The sequence below is a fragment of the Macrobrachium rosenbergii genome, chromosome 8 (genome assembly GCF_040412425.1).
Source record: "Macrobrachium rosenbergii isolate ZJJX-2024 chromosome 8, ASM4041242v1, whole genome shotgun sequence".
Taxonomy (NCBI): Eukaryota; Metazoa; Arthropoda; class Malacostraca; order Decapoda; family Palaemonidae; genus Macrobrachium; species Macrobrachium rosenbergii.
The window spans coordinates 71112221-71128842 of NC_089748.1; the positions used below are offsets into that span (position 1 = coordinate 71112221).

At 45.8% G+C, this 16622-nt stretch overlaps 1 protein-coding gene across 14 annotated transcripts in view; it reads right to left on the reverse strand.

The window, feature by feature from the left end:
* Positions 1–10422, reverse strand: part of LOC136840968 (uncharacterized) — a 101465-nt gene extending 91043 nt beyond the window's left edge. For 3 of the 14 annotated variants that reach the window (XM_067107957.1, XM_067107955.1, XM_067107954.1), the window contains exon 1: positions 9876–10379. The gene's annotated coding sequence lies outside the window, so the exon portion shown is untranslated. Of the gene's footprint in view, positions 1–9810 lie in introns of all 14 variants that reach the window. The other 11 variants (XM_067107962.1, XM_067107966.1, XM_067107961.1 and 8 more) reach the window with 7 other exon arrangements.
* Between the last annotated feature and the right edge of the window lie 6200 nt (positions 10423–16622).

The following is a 16622-nucleotide window of genomic DNA, read 5'->3' on the forward strand; positions in this document are numbered from 1 at the left end:
TAGGTCGGCAACTGGAGATCAAATGGAGATACATTGACAACAGCAGCCATGACAGGTCAAGCAGAGCAGAGATGTCTTCATGGCTACTGGGCCAAAGAAAGTGACACCAAAAGTTAAACTTCAATGACAGGAACAGTTTTGGCCATAAGCATATCATTATAAAAGGTAATTGTTTGTATCATTGTAGAAACAAACATGAACTGTATATTTTTTTACTGTTTATCTTTTGTTTTGTGCTTATTTAACCATTATTTCCAAAGCAAACCAATTCTTTTTTTTATTTTGTCAGAAGTAGCGAATCAAGTTAACTGTACTTTGAAAAGATAACCAAAAGGGTAAGCTAAATGTAAGATCCAATAATTTCTCACACAATTTTTCTAACTTCATGTTTCATATCATGCAATTTTTGGGTAGTTTGCAGAACGATGGGGCTATCTCTGAACGAAAGCCAAGTCCATTTTCTCCGGTGTTTAGTGTTGCTTGGGGGGTCCAGGGGGACAAAGCCTCCACAGCCAGGTCAACGTACAGCGCTCTAAGTACGATTAGGAAGGTAAGGTCTGGTTAAGTCAGGACCTGGCATTCTAGGAGAGGTTGGGTTCTGATAGGCTTGTAAGGACGGGATTGAGTGACATATTGGCTGGGTGTTGACTGGTTTATTGGTGGTTCCTTACTGAATGAACGTACAGAACCTTTGAAGTTGTTATTGGCTGGTGCAAGCTGCAAAGTAGCATCTACACACAGACAGGGCAAAACAGAGGTAATGTTTTGAACATCTGCGTTTGTCGGCAGATAAACAGATGGCGATTTTGTGAGACATAATAAATGTACAAAGATAAAACATACATCAATGGAAAGGCCAGGAAATTCCACATATGAACAATTGCATGAGATTCAAGACAGATTAATGAATACAATGCAGTAGCATAATATATGTGAAATGGCGAGATGTTTGGCGTCTTCACAAACAGAAACATACATACAGTTTGATACAGAAGATTCGGTGGAACATTATGAGTACATGATTGGAATGCTTGCATGGCAATGCAAGTAGTGGTGATTGTACATAAATCGAGACAACAATGGTTAGGGAGAAACAGACAGAAATAATGTATGGTAGAAATTGCGTTCCTTGAGAGAGAGAGAGAGAGAAAACAGGATGCTCTTGTTTCTCTCTCTGTTCCCTCCGATGGATGACAAACACGCGTGCTCGAAAGAGACAGCGATTGATGTGACGGGTCTCTTACAGGCTCACCTAGGTTGGGGTAACCTTTATTGTAGGCTAATTTTACTTTTTAACTGCACTTCAAAAAGTTAGCTACTCACGCAACTGAAAGAATACGGTCATTTCTCACCAAATATTTTTTGTGACTGTTTATCTGGTGTCTTGATTGTTTATTACTATCACATCACAGATGCAAACCATTTATTTTGTAATTCCCCTAACTTTTGGTCCTCTGACTCTGGTAATTAGTGAGGGCTATAGCCTACTATCAATAATTCTCCTGTCAAGTTGAATTAACTTGTCAGAGTGCACCAATCAAACAGGAATCAGTGCTCCGAGTTAAGTAAGGTTAGGATGCAGCCCTCTGGCATAATTACTGTCGCCATTTCATTGTTCTCAAAACAATAATTAGTTTAGTTATTGGTGCTAATTACAAAAAATGAGCCCACATAGACTTGGTCCAATTCTGACTGAGTACCTGATCCAATTATGCATTCTTGGCCATTCCTATTGGTGAAATTCACTAATTCTTGGTTGACCCCCACCAAATAACCCAAGTTCCCACTGTAATGCTACCATAATTATGACAGGCCATATTCTACGCTATAAGGCCAGGGGAAGGAGAAACATGAAAATGATTGTTGTGCACATGCAATTAGGTAAAAAAAAAAAAAAAGAGGGCTACCTAAAACACGTTTCAAAATCCACAAAAAAGTTGTATACGCTGTCCTTAGCAAGACAAATAACACAAATAGCTAGCCTATTAACATTTGGTTATTCCCCCTAACATCATCACATGCTTTTAAATGAGAAGCCAATAAAATTATAATTTAACTCGTCACATTCTGGGCTTGAAAATAACAATTGTATTTTTCCTAACTATACAAACCCGAGGTCCTTTACATTAGGAGATACTTTCAGGCGTAGGCTGGAAACGGCCGTTAAACTCTTAAACAAGGTGGTTAGGCAGTAACTACCTCCAGGTAAGCGGATATACCGCCTGCCCGGATGTAAACATTCCAGTTTGCCTTTCGGCCCAGGTACAGATTGAGGGGTGATGAGGTGGGCATCATTAAAGGACCTCGGGTTTGTATAGTTAGGAAAAATACAATTTACTTTAAAAATTGTTATTTGTTCCGACACAATATACAAACCCTCGGTCCTTTACATTAGGAGACTCACTGATTGGAGGGGAGGAATCTGAGAAAGTCTCTCTGAACTGACTGGAGTTCACCACCTTGTCTTCCCTTCCTGGTCGTGAGAGTGAGGAAGGAAAAACTGCCTCTGACAAAAGATCGGGTTGTAAGAAACGCAGGATCAGTTGTCAGACTTCTGGGTCCCTTTGCATGAAAGAGGAAATGTCAGTTCATGCAAAGTAGGCTGGGAAGAATTTGACGTCGGATGACAATAAGGCAAATACAAGCATTGGGTTGTCTCATAGTCATGGTCTCCTTCCTCCCTTGCAAGAGGAAGGAGTGGGGTTGCTTCTATTAACCTGAACGGAAATAGAACGGAGCTCCTGTTATGTGCTTATCTGCCTCGATCACCCGGTCCAGCTTGTAACGGCATGTCCGCTCCCTGCCCGTGGGAAGAGAGCCAGGATGGGGAGAAAGAAGAGAGGCCAGTCACTCAACCTCCATTCTCCCCATCACAGCCGTACAACATAGGCGAGATGCAATCCTGTCCCGTTAGGGGCTGGATAAGCTACACAACTTGTTGAGCAGCCACCACAGGACCCAAGGAAAAAGTGTCCAAGGACTTGTGTGCAACATCCCGGAGGTAGAAGGAGGTGAAGGTAGTCTGTTGGGACCACGCCCGCCTTCAGCTCCTGTGGTACCGACATATTCTTCCCGAATGCGAGGGATGGACCAAGCCATCGACTTTGTGAGCTCTCGGTGAAAGGTACCGGTATCGTGCGTCATCAGCTGCCAAGTACCTCCTTGATCGCTTCACAAAGTCAGGAGGAAGATGTGTCCTAGACACTTCTTCCTTGGGAGAGACAGTACTGGCGAAAACGTTGGCGACATCCAGGTTAGGAATGTCAAACCTTTGGGAAAGTACCACAGCTCCCAATAGGACAGAGTAACGAATGATCTGGATCATCGATACAAAGTCCAAGGAGGAGGGGGAACAAGAAGGACTCGAACCCGACAGTCGATGCCAATGGATTTGGAGTCCACCTCGACATCCGAGAAGGCTGATCCCCACCCTGTTCTTCCATCTTCACGCCAAGGCCAGGGTAAGATGAGAGATGGACCTAAGAGGGCATATCTCTATCCGACGACTCGTAGGGCGAGTGCAGAGCACGGACAGGGACCCTAAACGAGTCGCATGCCACCCAGGAAACATTCCCTGGGACAGCATGACTGAAGAAGCTTCTCGTCCGTAGCTAACTCTCGACTAAGGAGACGAAGGCTACTTCAGATAGAAGACTAGGTCGCAAGGGCCTACATTCTTCAAAACTGAAAGGGAGAGAAGCAGCCCTTGGCGGAGAAGACGAGGAAATCCAGACTTGACGAGCGACTCTGACCCGACAAGAAGTTCCGACAACGACACCACCAGCGAAGACGGATCCAGTCCCTGGGACAGTGTTGCAGAGGACTTCAAGGGATATCCAGCTATATCCGTTGCCGCTCAGCGAGAAAGCCTGTGCTTGCAAGGAAAGCTGGAAAGTCTCCCAGTCCTGAACACACAGGGATGTACTGCCTCAAGAACCGCTTCTTGTGTAGCAGCACAGGAGGATGGGTCAAGCAGAATTCTTCTCGATGCCTCAGCAATCAGGTCGGAAGAAGGGGGAAGTCTTAAGTATTTGTCTGTAACTTTCGGGTGAGCAATGTTTGTGAACCCCTAGCTAAAAACGGACAAATACGGAGGGAAAAAACGTTGATATCGAGTTTTCACCAAAAAGACAGCATGCCTCAACAGAGCGGCCCCTGGTCTGGTATGAGGGAGAGAGAAAACACTACTGACTTGTGTGCAGGTAGGCAACAGAAGGACGGTAGGGATTTCTCAGTCCAGCAGTCTCTGCATGAGTCTTCGTGAAGAAAGAGTGAGCAGCATGTTCTGTCCCGATCACTCAAACCCGAGGCCAAGCTTGCCTACCAATACATCCCCACCAGGGATGCATCTGGTTAATTGAGCTGTCGAGTGTGCAATAGAACAACACTCGAGTACCTTCAAATGTCGAGATAAAACAGGGGAAAAAGACGATTGCCTCCTGTTTGTCGACAAAGTCACTATTGTGGGTTTATTGTTCAATGAAACCAGTGAGTGCCCATAAAAACCCATCCTGGATTCTCGGACGGCCAAAAGGCTGCCCTGAGCCCAGGACGGTGACGGGAAGGTACTAATCATCTCGGTCGCACAAATTCAAGACCAGTGTGCGCCTATTCCTCAACCTGTGAATCTGTGAGTAGACACAAGATTTGAGGGAAATATGAAGGCATATCCGAAGGTTCCTATAATCAAGCATTAGCCTAACTCTTTCCTCATACCTCGAAGAGGAAAGAACGGGGAAAAGGAAGCAGACTTCCATTTTCCACCATGGGGAAGCTTCTGCAAGATGACAGGGAACCGAGACAATTAGCTCTAGCCGGCTGGCATTTCCCGAATCGGGAGCACGGGAGAGGTGGTGGGATGAGAGATCGATGGAAAGAATTGCCGAGACCTAAGGGAAATAGATACTTCTGAAGGAATCCATTCCCAGGTCTCGGCAATGTTGCTTCCAGCTCCAGAGACTCGATAAGCATCATTTTGTCCAGGCATCAGCAGTTGCAATCTTCTTCTGAAGCCTAGGACTTCTTAGCTAAGGAGTTGAGGTGGGCTGGCTTGAACCCAATGTCGAGTTGAAAAGACTAAGACCCAAAATTCTTGGCCATTGCCCAAAGGACAAGGCAGTGCCCTGGTGGGAACCTTGATTACCGGGGTATCTGGCAAATCTCTGAAAGAGAAAGGCAGAACCAAGTAAAGATTCGTTCCCAATGGTCGAGCCAACTCGGGACTTACGAAACTGGAGATCCGAATTGGGACAAAGTCCTTTTTCTTAGCACCAGAATTGCCCAAAAAACTGTGTTCAGCAAGACCCTCCGAGGCAAGAAGAATTCATATTCTGCCGAGGCAGGGGTGAAAGTTTGGTATTTCTACCTGAATTAACTCCATCGAAGAAAAGAATCCATCAGGTCGAGAACGCTTCTCGGAAGACAGGTCCCTGACATTCTTGGCCCCTCGGAAACTGCAAGGGTTGCAAGTGATGAAGGTTATTCATTGGGAGCCGCGTCCTGTCCCAGGGATCCTCGCGCCCGGCGAATCAGCGCTGTTCCCGAGAACACGGGGGCAATCGTACTTGAAGAGGAAGACCTTCGCTGTTCCGATGCGTGAAACCCCTGTACTTCTCCCCTTGGAGGGAGACCTTGACAGATCCCATGAAACCTTCCTCAGCTACCTGGTTATAATCCCGAGAGAATCGGGGACCGATACCCAAAGCACGCCAGGCAGCCGAACTCCGAAAGAAAATTTCGTCGGAGCTCTCTCTGTCCGTCTGCTCCTCTCGGAACAACCGAAAGGAGAAGAGAACAGGTTAGGAGAAAGAGTAGCCCTACCTGTCCTGCCAGAATGATAAGCAGGAGAGGCGGACCGTGAGCAATAATCAACCAAGGAGATTACTGCCACACGGGAAAGAAGAGCACCTATGCCGTGGCAAAGTGCTTTCCTGGGAAGAGCAACAAGTTCACTCGAGCATAGACGAGAACCGAATCGAAAAAACCGGTAGGGCCGAGCCGATCACGAGAACGCGATCCAGCTGGTCGGTATCGCGGCAGACTGGGAGGCAGGCGAGGCGGGGCGAGCCGAACGCGAGCAAGCCAGTCTGGCAAGCTGAGTCAAGTCGAGCCGAGCCAGTCTGGCAAACCGAGTCGAAATCGAGCCGGCCAGTCTGGCAAGCCAAGTCGAGCCGAGCCAGAGCCAGACTCATAACTGGGCAGGCCAGACTCGCCTGCTGTGAACAATTGCTAGTTTCCCGAACTCTAAACTCCTTCGAGGCCGAGACCGAGGCCCTCGAAGAAGAAGGTTCATAGGGGGAATTCTGTGTCTGCTATCTTGCATGCTCGAACCCTAAAGTTCGAGACACAAGAATGAAACCCCCCGAGCAACCGAAGCAGCTGGCCGGCAGAATCGAGACACCTGGCGTCGTGGTACATAGAAACCTGGGTGTCCGGGCGACCAGACACATGGGTGTCTCGGCAACCAGACACCTGGGTGTCCCGGCAACCAGACACATGGGCGTCCCGGCAACCAGACACCTGGGTGTCTCGGCAACCAGACACCTGGGTGTCTACCTGGGCGTCCCGGCAACCAGACACCTGGGTGTCTACGCATTTTCTCTCTTCCTATGCCTCTCGTAAGGAGAGCGCTCGTGATTCATAGAATTCGAGCTACCCACGAGACTTCCGAAAATTGGGAGCGGCTGCTTGTTACCTAATAGATTAAAAGAGCCAAGCACAGAACCAGTCTTAGATGCAGACTTCCAAGACTGGCAACGAAGGAATGGCCTCGAGAGGCCGTGCTGTCGCGTGACCCCGAAACGCAAGATCCACAGGAAAATGCGAATCGCCAACTTGTCTTCGGAAGAGAGTCAGTCCCTTAAGTCCGCCGTAGGACTCCCAAAGTGAATCTCTTCTGCTTCTTCTGGTGTTCGAACCGACAGGATCGAGACACCAGGCTGGGAACCCAACCGAGCACTGGCAAACACTCGGGAGTGCTTATGGTGCTGGCAGGAAGAGTGAACCGAGACACCTGGGTGCCTCGTCCTTTCTCTCGCACTGCTCCCGAACTGGGCCCAGGAAAATCTCTCCAGACCAGATCGGGATACTCGATATTCCATAGAATCTCGAGCACTCGAAGCGGCTCGCGAACGAGCGCCAGAAGCAGCCCCATCTTAGAGGCGGAACCTCTAAGACTCAGGAACGGAACGCAAACTGAGGTCTGCGCGCCCCGCAAGCTCAAACACAAAACCCACGGCTATGCGAATCGGTTCCCTAACCCGAAGGTCGGAAGAGCCAACGAGACCCACTGCCTCCTCGGAAGGAGGCAGTCCCTAGATGTCCAAGGGCATCAAGGGGAAGAAGCAGCATCCTTCCTTCGGCCGATGGAGGTCTGTCCGATTCTCGGGACCTCCAGGACCTCGGGAGAGGAAGGGAAGACGCAGCAGAAGACGAAATCGAAGATAAGATGAAGAAGACGGCGGCTACTTCCACAGGACAGCTTCCTTCATCTCCACTCCCATATCATCTACAGGATGGTCGACACGAAACATCGTAACCTCCAGGGTAGTCCGGCAGGAACACAACAGACGCAGCCAGGACACCACCACCAGGAGAAGCATGATCAGGACAGCCGATGCAGGAGCTACGGCAGCAGTTCGGAGGGCAGGAGCTACTGCAACGGCCAGGAACATCACCTCAACAGGACCACTCCCTAAATCTTCACGCCGACATCTTCTACAGGATGGCGGACATTGTAACCTCTGGGGCAGCTGGCAGGAACACACGGAAGCGGACCCGGGCACGACCTCCAGAAGCAGCAGGAATGATCAGGACAGCCGATGCAGGAGCTACGGCAAAGGTTCGGAGAGCAGGAGCTATGCAACGGCCAGGAACATCACTTCCACAAGGCGACTTCCATCCCTTCACGCCCACGTCTTCTACAGGATGGCAGCAGGCAGGAACACAACGGAAGTGGCCCCGGGCACGACCACTAGGAGAAGAAGCGGGCACGATCAGGACATTCGATGCAGGAGCTACGTTAGCTGTTCGGAAGGCAGGAGCTAATGCAACAGACAGAGTGTCATTGAAAGTCACCAGCATCGACAGGAGCGATCAGGGCGGCTGCGGCAGGAGACCAGGAGAGCAACCCCGAGACTGTCGAGAGTTGACACGAGCAAAACACAGGGGAACAGCAGGAGCAGATAGACCACAGATACGCAGGAAGCATTGCAACAGCATACATGAAAACCAGCAATGACAGCGATCAAACTACATCGGCGGAACAGAGTCAGAGCGATCCGGACGTGGTAATATGTCATCTAATCAGGTATTGTGGTCGATCCCGAGCAACACTGAATGAAAGTCGGGACTGCTTCATGCAAGATATTCTTGATATATGATATCCAGCCAACTACTGCTGTCTCTGCAATGCTCACTGTCAACCTGAAAGAAAAAACAAATATGATTAGTAGAGGGAGGCTCCTCCCGCTACAAGGGGAACAGCCCTACGCAGCATTAGGAGGTACTCTAGACGAGGTTGCTCGCTCCCTCCCCCCTCCCCCGTGTCTTCACCCGACGAGCGAGCGAAGAGGGCGAAGGAGAGAGAAGGAAGAACCTACGGGAAGAGAAAAAAGAACAGAGGGGAGGCCACCAAGGGCGCCGTGGAAGCGGAACTTATCGACGACGCCCGTAACCTCCCACTCAGCCCGCAAATCTCTAAGCGCAGGCGGCGAGAAACACTCAGCATAAAGGAAGAAATTAGTGATGCCCCTTACACACGGAGGCGGAAGCCCAAGAAGGGACTATTCTTAAGTCCCGGTGGATGTAGGGGAAGTGAAGAAAAAGCGTCCCAAACTAATCCCGAAAGTAAGGGGCGCCTCCAGTATTACGTAAAGGGCCGCTGGAGAGAAGCATTACCACTTGGTTACGCTACTCCAGTTATGCCCTTGGCCGTCAAACCCCAGACACAGGCAGGGAACGATGGCTTACACAAGGTTATCACAAATCGTGGGTTTGTATTACCAAATATCAAACACACGCAATATATAAACAAAAATACAGAAAGATCCCACCGTAAGAGCTTAACGACAGTCAGCAGAGAGAACGAAAAATACGTCAGCAACGGCCGAAAGCAAACTGGAATGTTTACATCCGGGCAGGCGGGTATCCCCGCCTACCTGGAGGTAGTTACTGCCTAACCACCTTGTTCAAGAGTTTAACGGCCGTTTCCAGCCTACGCCTGAAAGTAACTCCTAATGTAAAGGACCGAGGGTTTGTATATTGTGTCGGAACAAATATAATTTTCCTATGTTTTAATGTGAGCAATGAAAGTTTCTGACCTTTGTCTCATTAGCCAATGACCATAACAAACCCAAGATGACCTATCCTAACCTAGGAACCAGGTCCTTACCCCAGTGCATGACATTAGTTTGAAACATTCCACAAACTTACCTTAAACTGAATGGGAATTATTAGTGGAATTAACATTCTTATAATTAATTTGTTTTGTCTTGTCCCATACCCAATTACTCCGTTTTCCCACTGTGGACCCCCGAATATTACGATCCATTAGGCTATCTCTAGAAGCATTCATTTGCTAACACAAATGTCATATTAGGCCTAAAACAAGAAAATGATATTTCTAAACCCACAACCCAATTGGCTAATTACTTTAAGTGAAATAATACCAGCAAGCCTGGTAATTTGAACAAAAGGCAACAATAGCTTGGCCGAGCCCTAGCCTAAGCCTTTTCTACTTCTTTAACATTAAAATTATTGACTACACTAGACTAGACCAAGCTTAGCTAATTCCTTAAGTATTGGAAATACCGGGTAATATTCCGCTACTGGGAAGAATGTAACTACTCAACACTATAGTAGCTAAGTCTACTCACAACAGAATCTTGGTCGTTGGTTGTTTATTTGACTGAAGGGAGCCGGGCCACGCCTTCAAATAATCTAAACGTTAAGTTTGTATACCCACAATCTACGTTTTTAAAACCTTATAGTTACTTCTTGTTCAGGGTCATTATTGCCAAACTTGTCTCCTTTTCCGCATAAAGAATCCAGCTCACGTTAAATCATAAGCACAAAAGAAAAGGAATATATCCATTAATAAAAAGTACGGTAATAGGGTTCCTTCTTGCCGATTTCACAAAACACGATTGGGTTGCTTATATTTTGAACACGTTTCCAGTTTACCAAATGTTTGACACGTACCATTTTTATTGTATAAGTTACGATAGATTCAAGATCTTGCAACCTATAGTGGTCTTACAAACGTTGCCGGTTCTTTTCTTTCAGTTTTCCACTCGAATCCTGATTCCTGAATGGTTCGGTTTGCAGAAAACATGTATGTTCTTGAAGGTGGGTACAAACAAGGTTCTTTACACTTTATAAAGTTATTTCATGCTTACCACGTTCGTATACCTTTCCCACAATTAAAAATATTTTAAATTTCACTACAGTCACAAAAGGAATAAGAATATTCATTAAGGAACAATAAAGAATATTGTTTTTGTTTTTATTTGGGCCACATTCGCTTGCTATTTCCGTGAGATTTTATGGCATTTGTTATGTCCCAGGATTAATCCATCGTCTGCATATAATGGTGCCACTGTGTCACGATCCTTATAATTCCTGAAACCTTCCGTTGCACTTTAATTTTTCGATTATCAAATAAGTTATTAACAGGAAGGATATGGTTGATCCTTAAACCCCTGCCTTATGTCATTTGTTACATTTAGCTCATATTGCTCTGTTTCTGCCATCAGGCCCAGTATGGAGAAATAGTAGTAGCAGTGAGTCCCTTTCGAAAAGGCCCGTTTATTGTACTTTCAGTTCCAAACAATAATTTTCTTTTTATCTTCTATTTTGGCCAAACTTCCAGACAAGTCATAGCCTATTCTTTATTAACGCTTACATTATTCGTGTTTCATACCTTCTAGGAGTGCTGCCTTCTTTCCTCCGTCTTCTAAGGTTAACATTTAATTTTTTCTAACGTACCAGCAATTACTGGCTCTTCCGTTAGTTTTATCAGTTCCTTTGTTATAAATAAATTAGGTCCTCTCATTGCCAGAACTTTATAATCACCCACTTCTGCAATCTTATTTCCATAATATCTAGTAGCAGTGCGAGGTTTAAGAAATGTCAGAAATGAAAGACTGATTCGTTGTTGTTGTTGTTGTTTCAGATTTAGCTGGCCTTGCGCCAGCACGGGCTCTTGCTCCTAGAGCAGCCCGTAACTATGTTGATGAGTCTGTGATGCATGAAAGTGATTTTGGTGGGGGTGATTCTGAAATGAAAAGATTTAACAGGCAAGGTTGCGGCCGCTTTGAACCCTAAGGTACCCATTAGATGAGGACAAAAGTATGATAGCAGTGAGTGTTTGGCTACTGGGAGAGGCTAACAGATGGGGAAAAAGAAGAATTTGAGTAGTAGGCAGCAGGTATCGTTATTATTCTCGACGGGTGTTTATAATACGGAAAGCGGACGGAAAAGTAGCGGGCGACCTGAGGCCCACCGCTGCGTCTATACAGAAATTGTGTTTGTTAGCAGGCATAAGAACACATATATAATGGCATACGTTACAGAACATGTAAAAGGCAGATAAATATATCGACGGAAGGGCCGTACAATGATGCATACAATGAGATACATAAATAATCTGAAATAATAACAAGTGACACGTACGACGTGATTAATGTACATATGAGGAGCGAAACACAAGACTGGAGAGCCGATTTGAGCCCTTTTACAGTCCTGCTGTAAGAGACACCATCGCACCGATGGCGGTCTCTTCCAAACACGCGTGTGTGCGTTCGTGCGTCATATCTTTGGAGGGTCGCAGACAAAGAGGGAACAAGGAACGCAACTTCTACCACACAATATTTCCGTCTGTTTCTCCCTAACCATTGTTGTCTCGATTTATGTACAATCACCACTACTTGCATTGCCATGCAAGCATTCTAATCATGTACTCATAATGTTCCACCGAATCTTCTGTATCAAACTGTATGTATGTTTCTGTTTGTGAAGACACCAAACGTCTCGCCATTTCACGTTAATTATGCTACTGCATTGTATTCATTAATCTGTCCCGAATCTCATGCAATTGGTCATATGTAGAATTCCCTGGCTTTTCCACTGATATATGTTTTATCTCTGTACGTTTATTATGTCTCTCACAATCGCCATCTGTTTATCTGCCGACAAACACAGATGTCCGAAACATTAACTCTGTTTTGCCATTTCTTGGCTGGGGAAGCTGCTGTCCGTCTCGGAGAGGAGGAGAAGGAGGTCCTGGAGTGCGTGCCACGTCTCCAGGAGGTTCGTGTCCTGCCGGGGGTTGATGGCGAGGTCGAGGGCGCGGGCGGCCCTCTCAGAGACGGCAGGGAGCAGGTCTTGATGAGAGAGGCCTTCAGTTTTTGGTAGGTGGCAGGGCTCGAGGTTGACGTCACCCACGGGGCGACCTTCCTGTATATCTCCTCCGGTAGGGCGTTGATCACGATGTCTGCCTTCAGCACCTCGTCGGTCAGGCCTGCCACCCTGAATTGCCCCTCGACCCTGTAGAGCCACGATGCCGAGTTCTGATGGGTGAACGGCAGCAGCTTTATGGTGAGGGCGACCCTCGGTTGGTCCGTCGGGAGGGGCATCGCGCGAGGAGCTGGTACTGGCGTGGAGGAGTGCGTGGGGGAGGGCGCGAGTGGGGGTTGCGCAAGGGAGATATCTGTCTGAGTGTGAGTTAACACTCCCGTCAATACACGCTTGGGAGCGTGCCGTGTGGGTCCGCTAATGACGCTGGTGATTTGCCGAAGAGGGTCGGTAACACCCGAATGCTTTGTTAGAGTGCCGTAGTTAATCCGTTAGGGGTGTGGGGTGGTTCATCGGGCCAAGACTAAATCGCTGTTTGGGTCCGTTAATGGCTCCGGGAACCACTCGGGGGTCACCACTGTGAGAGGGTGCAAAAGAAAGAGCAGGTAGACAAGGACTGCTAGTTTGTTGAGGAAGCAGCCCGCTTGTAAAGCGGCATGTGGACGTCCACATATACGCGGACGTCAGTACAAAGACATACAAGTGACCCGAGGTCAAAACTATTCTCTATACAAAACAGGACAAGTACATACAGATAACGTGACTATTGACAATAGTAGATTAGACACAAAAATACTCTGACACACACATTATGTATAAGGACAAAAATGAATAGGTAATAAATGTACAGTTGCATAATGAAAAATAGGGCTGAGTACCACGACCTAGGGTCAGGTGTGAAGGCACCGTAGAAAACGGGAGGGTCTTCATAGAAAACCCATTGAGCAGGGACTTGACAGTGTGAGAAACCCTTCTAATAACTATTGTGAGGTTCAAGAGAAATGTCAAAAGAGAGACTGATTCTTCATTATTCTCGACTGGAGCTTATAAAACAAAAAGCGGACAGAAAGGTAGTGGGTGACCCGAGGCCCCCCACTGCGTCCATACAGAATTTGTGTTTTCTGAAAAGCATAAAAATACGTACAATATTCGTTACATGGCATATAAATGCATAATGTGAGGTACAGAAAGAATCTGAAATAAAGACAGGTAATATACACAACGTGATTAATGTATATCTGAAGGGAGAAGCACAAGAAAGGAGAGGTGATTTGTCACCCTTACAAATACTCCCGGCACGGTTTCCACCAGGGAGGGTGCTATCAGGGGCCTAAACTTTATGCTGTAGTTAGTCCACTAAAGGCTTTCTGATGGTAGGGTGCGGCCGTCATTAGTCCGTTAATGGCTGTACCAAAACCGCGCTACCTGTCCCTGACCCGAGGTCACCAGTGTGAGGTTCAGGAGAAATGTCAAAAGATAGACTAATCTTTATTATTCTTGACAGGTGTTTATAAAACAAAAAGCGGATGGAAAGGTAGTGGGCAACCCAAGGCCCCCCGCTGCGTCCATAGAGAATTTGTGTTTTCTGAAAAGCATAAAAATACGTACAATATTTGTTACATGGCATATAAAAGGTAGATATACATACCGGCGGAAAAGCCGTACAATGATGCTTAAGATGAGTTACATAAAGAATCTGATATAAAGACAGGTAATATACACGTGGTGATTAATGTACATCTGAAGGGAGAAACACAAGAAAGGAGAGGCGATTTGTCGCCCTTACACTATAACAGCACAAAGCCAGGATATGCCACACAGCAGTTGAATGTTAAACCCTCACCTTCTGGTCTGTTCTCAAGACAGATGCAGAAGACTAATGTTGTTTGTTACAAGTGTGGAAGAGGACATTGTAGTCGAGCTTGTTATAAGTTGCAACAACACATTAAGCCAGTTGGACAGGTGATAAGGGGTAACCAGTAGTGGGGGAAAAAATGAAACTTAGACAAGCAGAGTGCTTAGCAACCAGTGGAAATGTAACTTCAAGTAGCGAGTAGCTGAACAGTGAGGAGGCTTTTAAGCCATATATTTATGAAGTTATGCTGACAACTCCCTCTGAGTGTGCAGGTACCAGTGAAGATATTACGTGACACAGGAAGTAACCATAGTATGGTAGTTCGTGGTGCTCATCCCCAGTCAGAGAAGAATCTCACCGGAGATTCGGTTATTTTAAAGGGTATAGGAGGAGAGGAAGTAACTCCTATATGCCACTTGCATTTTTCATGTGAATTAGTGACAGAAAGCATTGATTTTGCTGTAAAGGACTCACTAGCTGTTGAAGGTGTGCATGTTTTACTGGATAATGAAGTTGGTGGTGTTCCCTCCGTCCCTTGTCCTATAGTGACAGACAAACTGTTGAGGATTAGTCCTACAGTAGAGATAGAGAAGAAAAACCCTCACCTATTTCCAAGTTGTGTAACTACCAGGAGTATGAAGAGAACTGAGTATAGAAGTGAAGAAACTGAGGATTTACCTGCACCAGAAGGATCAAGTGAAGGATCTTTGAGCTTAGAAGAGCTGTTTCAGGAAAGTGAAGTTTCCCCTAGTGTCAGTAATGAAAAGATTTCCCAAGAAGAAGAGGATCCTATTATTGTTGAAGAGACAGCGTAATCAAAGTGAAGTAGAACCAGGGAAACAATTATAGTATTTGATGGAGTGATGCCCCTTTTCCCCTAGTCTGTTTATAGCTTATCAGTTGTTACCTCATCCATAACTCGATAAATTTAGATTGATTTTTCAAGTGTTAAGCAAGTTTTAAGGGATCACTGTACCTCTAGAGTATTCAGTCTTAATATTATTGTTATGAGGTTTCAAGTATCTGACTGAAGTGAGGTAAATTTTTTGGTCTTATTATTTGTGTAATAACCAGACACTTGATCACTTCATGACAATGTATATACTGTATAGGTAGGTTGCACCCAAAGACTTCTCGAGGTATGCGCCGATTCTCACAAAGGTGTGAGCTATCAAACGGGCAATAAACAGCAATCCCGAATTTTCAAATATCAGAGAGCATGCCAAAAAATTTGGTAATAACGTTGAATATGATAGATTTACAATCATTACAAGGTCCTCTCCCAAGCCAGCACTCTCTACTCTGGAATTGCTAATTATCAGACAGACAGTAGCCAGGGGCGTCATTTCAGATTTTTGATGAGGGGGCCAAAGGGGGTTTGGTGAGCAAAGCGAGCCTAATCACCTGGGGGTTTTTTGATTTTGAGCTATTTTATGTGCTTTTTGAAGCACATAAAATAGACAGATAGATACAAAGATATAACTTAATGTGATGACACATTTGAATTTCGGTAGGAATAATGGAAAACCAGCTGCTGTTGCTTCTTGGTGGGGTGAGGGGGGCATCTTGAGTCTTGGGGGCAGTTGCCCCCCATTCTCCCTAAATTACGCCCCTGACAGGACCACTGTTGAATGCTCACAACTCCTCCACCCCTCTCTACCTGTCATAGCCGGTTTCATTACTTTTCACTTACCCACATTCCGGCCACCCTCCTTCTCCCTTCTATGTATCTTGGTACTCCCAGCAATTCCTGAACTATCTATCAGCAATGCCTAAACTATCCTTATGTACAAATGTTTTTAAAGAGATTTTTGTATAATTTGTATGTATTTATAATTCACAATATTTATTCTTTCATTGCAGCCTTGAAGATGAGACTAGTTTTCCTGAAACGTCGGCACAAATATTGATGATTTTATGTACCAGTCTGTTTCCACTGTCCTCAATTCTTGATATATCTGACTGATTCGCTGTCCTTTGTTAATCCTTTATATATATATATATATATATATATATATATATATATATATATATATATATATATATATATATATATAACCAGGAAATGGTGAATTCTGCGATAAACCAATTTGATAACTCATTCATCCCCTTCTAACACGAAAAAAATTAAACTTTGCCCCCGTCTGCTTTTCCCTAGTCATTCAGTTTGCAGCTTTTCAAGAGGCTACAGAGTCATCACCTGAGGAATACTGTTCCTTGACTTCCTTCCCTTCTTTTCACCTTTTGTTTTCACAGAGGTGAGCAATTAATGTGGGCACAGTATTGCCTGTCTCAGTCTCTTAGCTTTAAAAAAATAAGTAACGGCTAGGTACTTAACTTGAGGCAGCGTTCTAGGTACTTACCTTGAGGCAGCGCTTGTATGTTACAGGCTTTCTCTACTGTTTAGGTTACC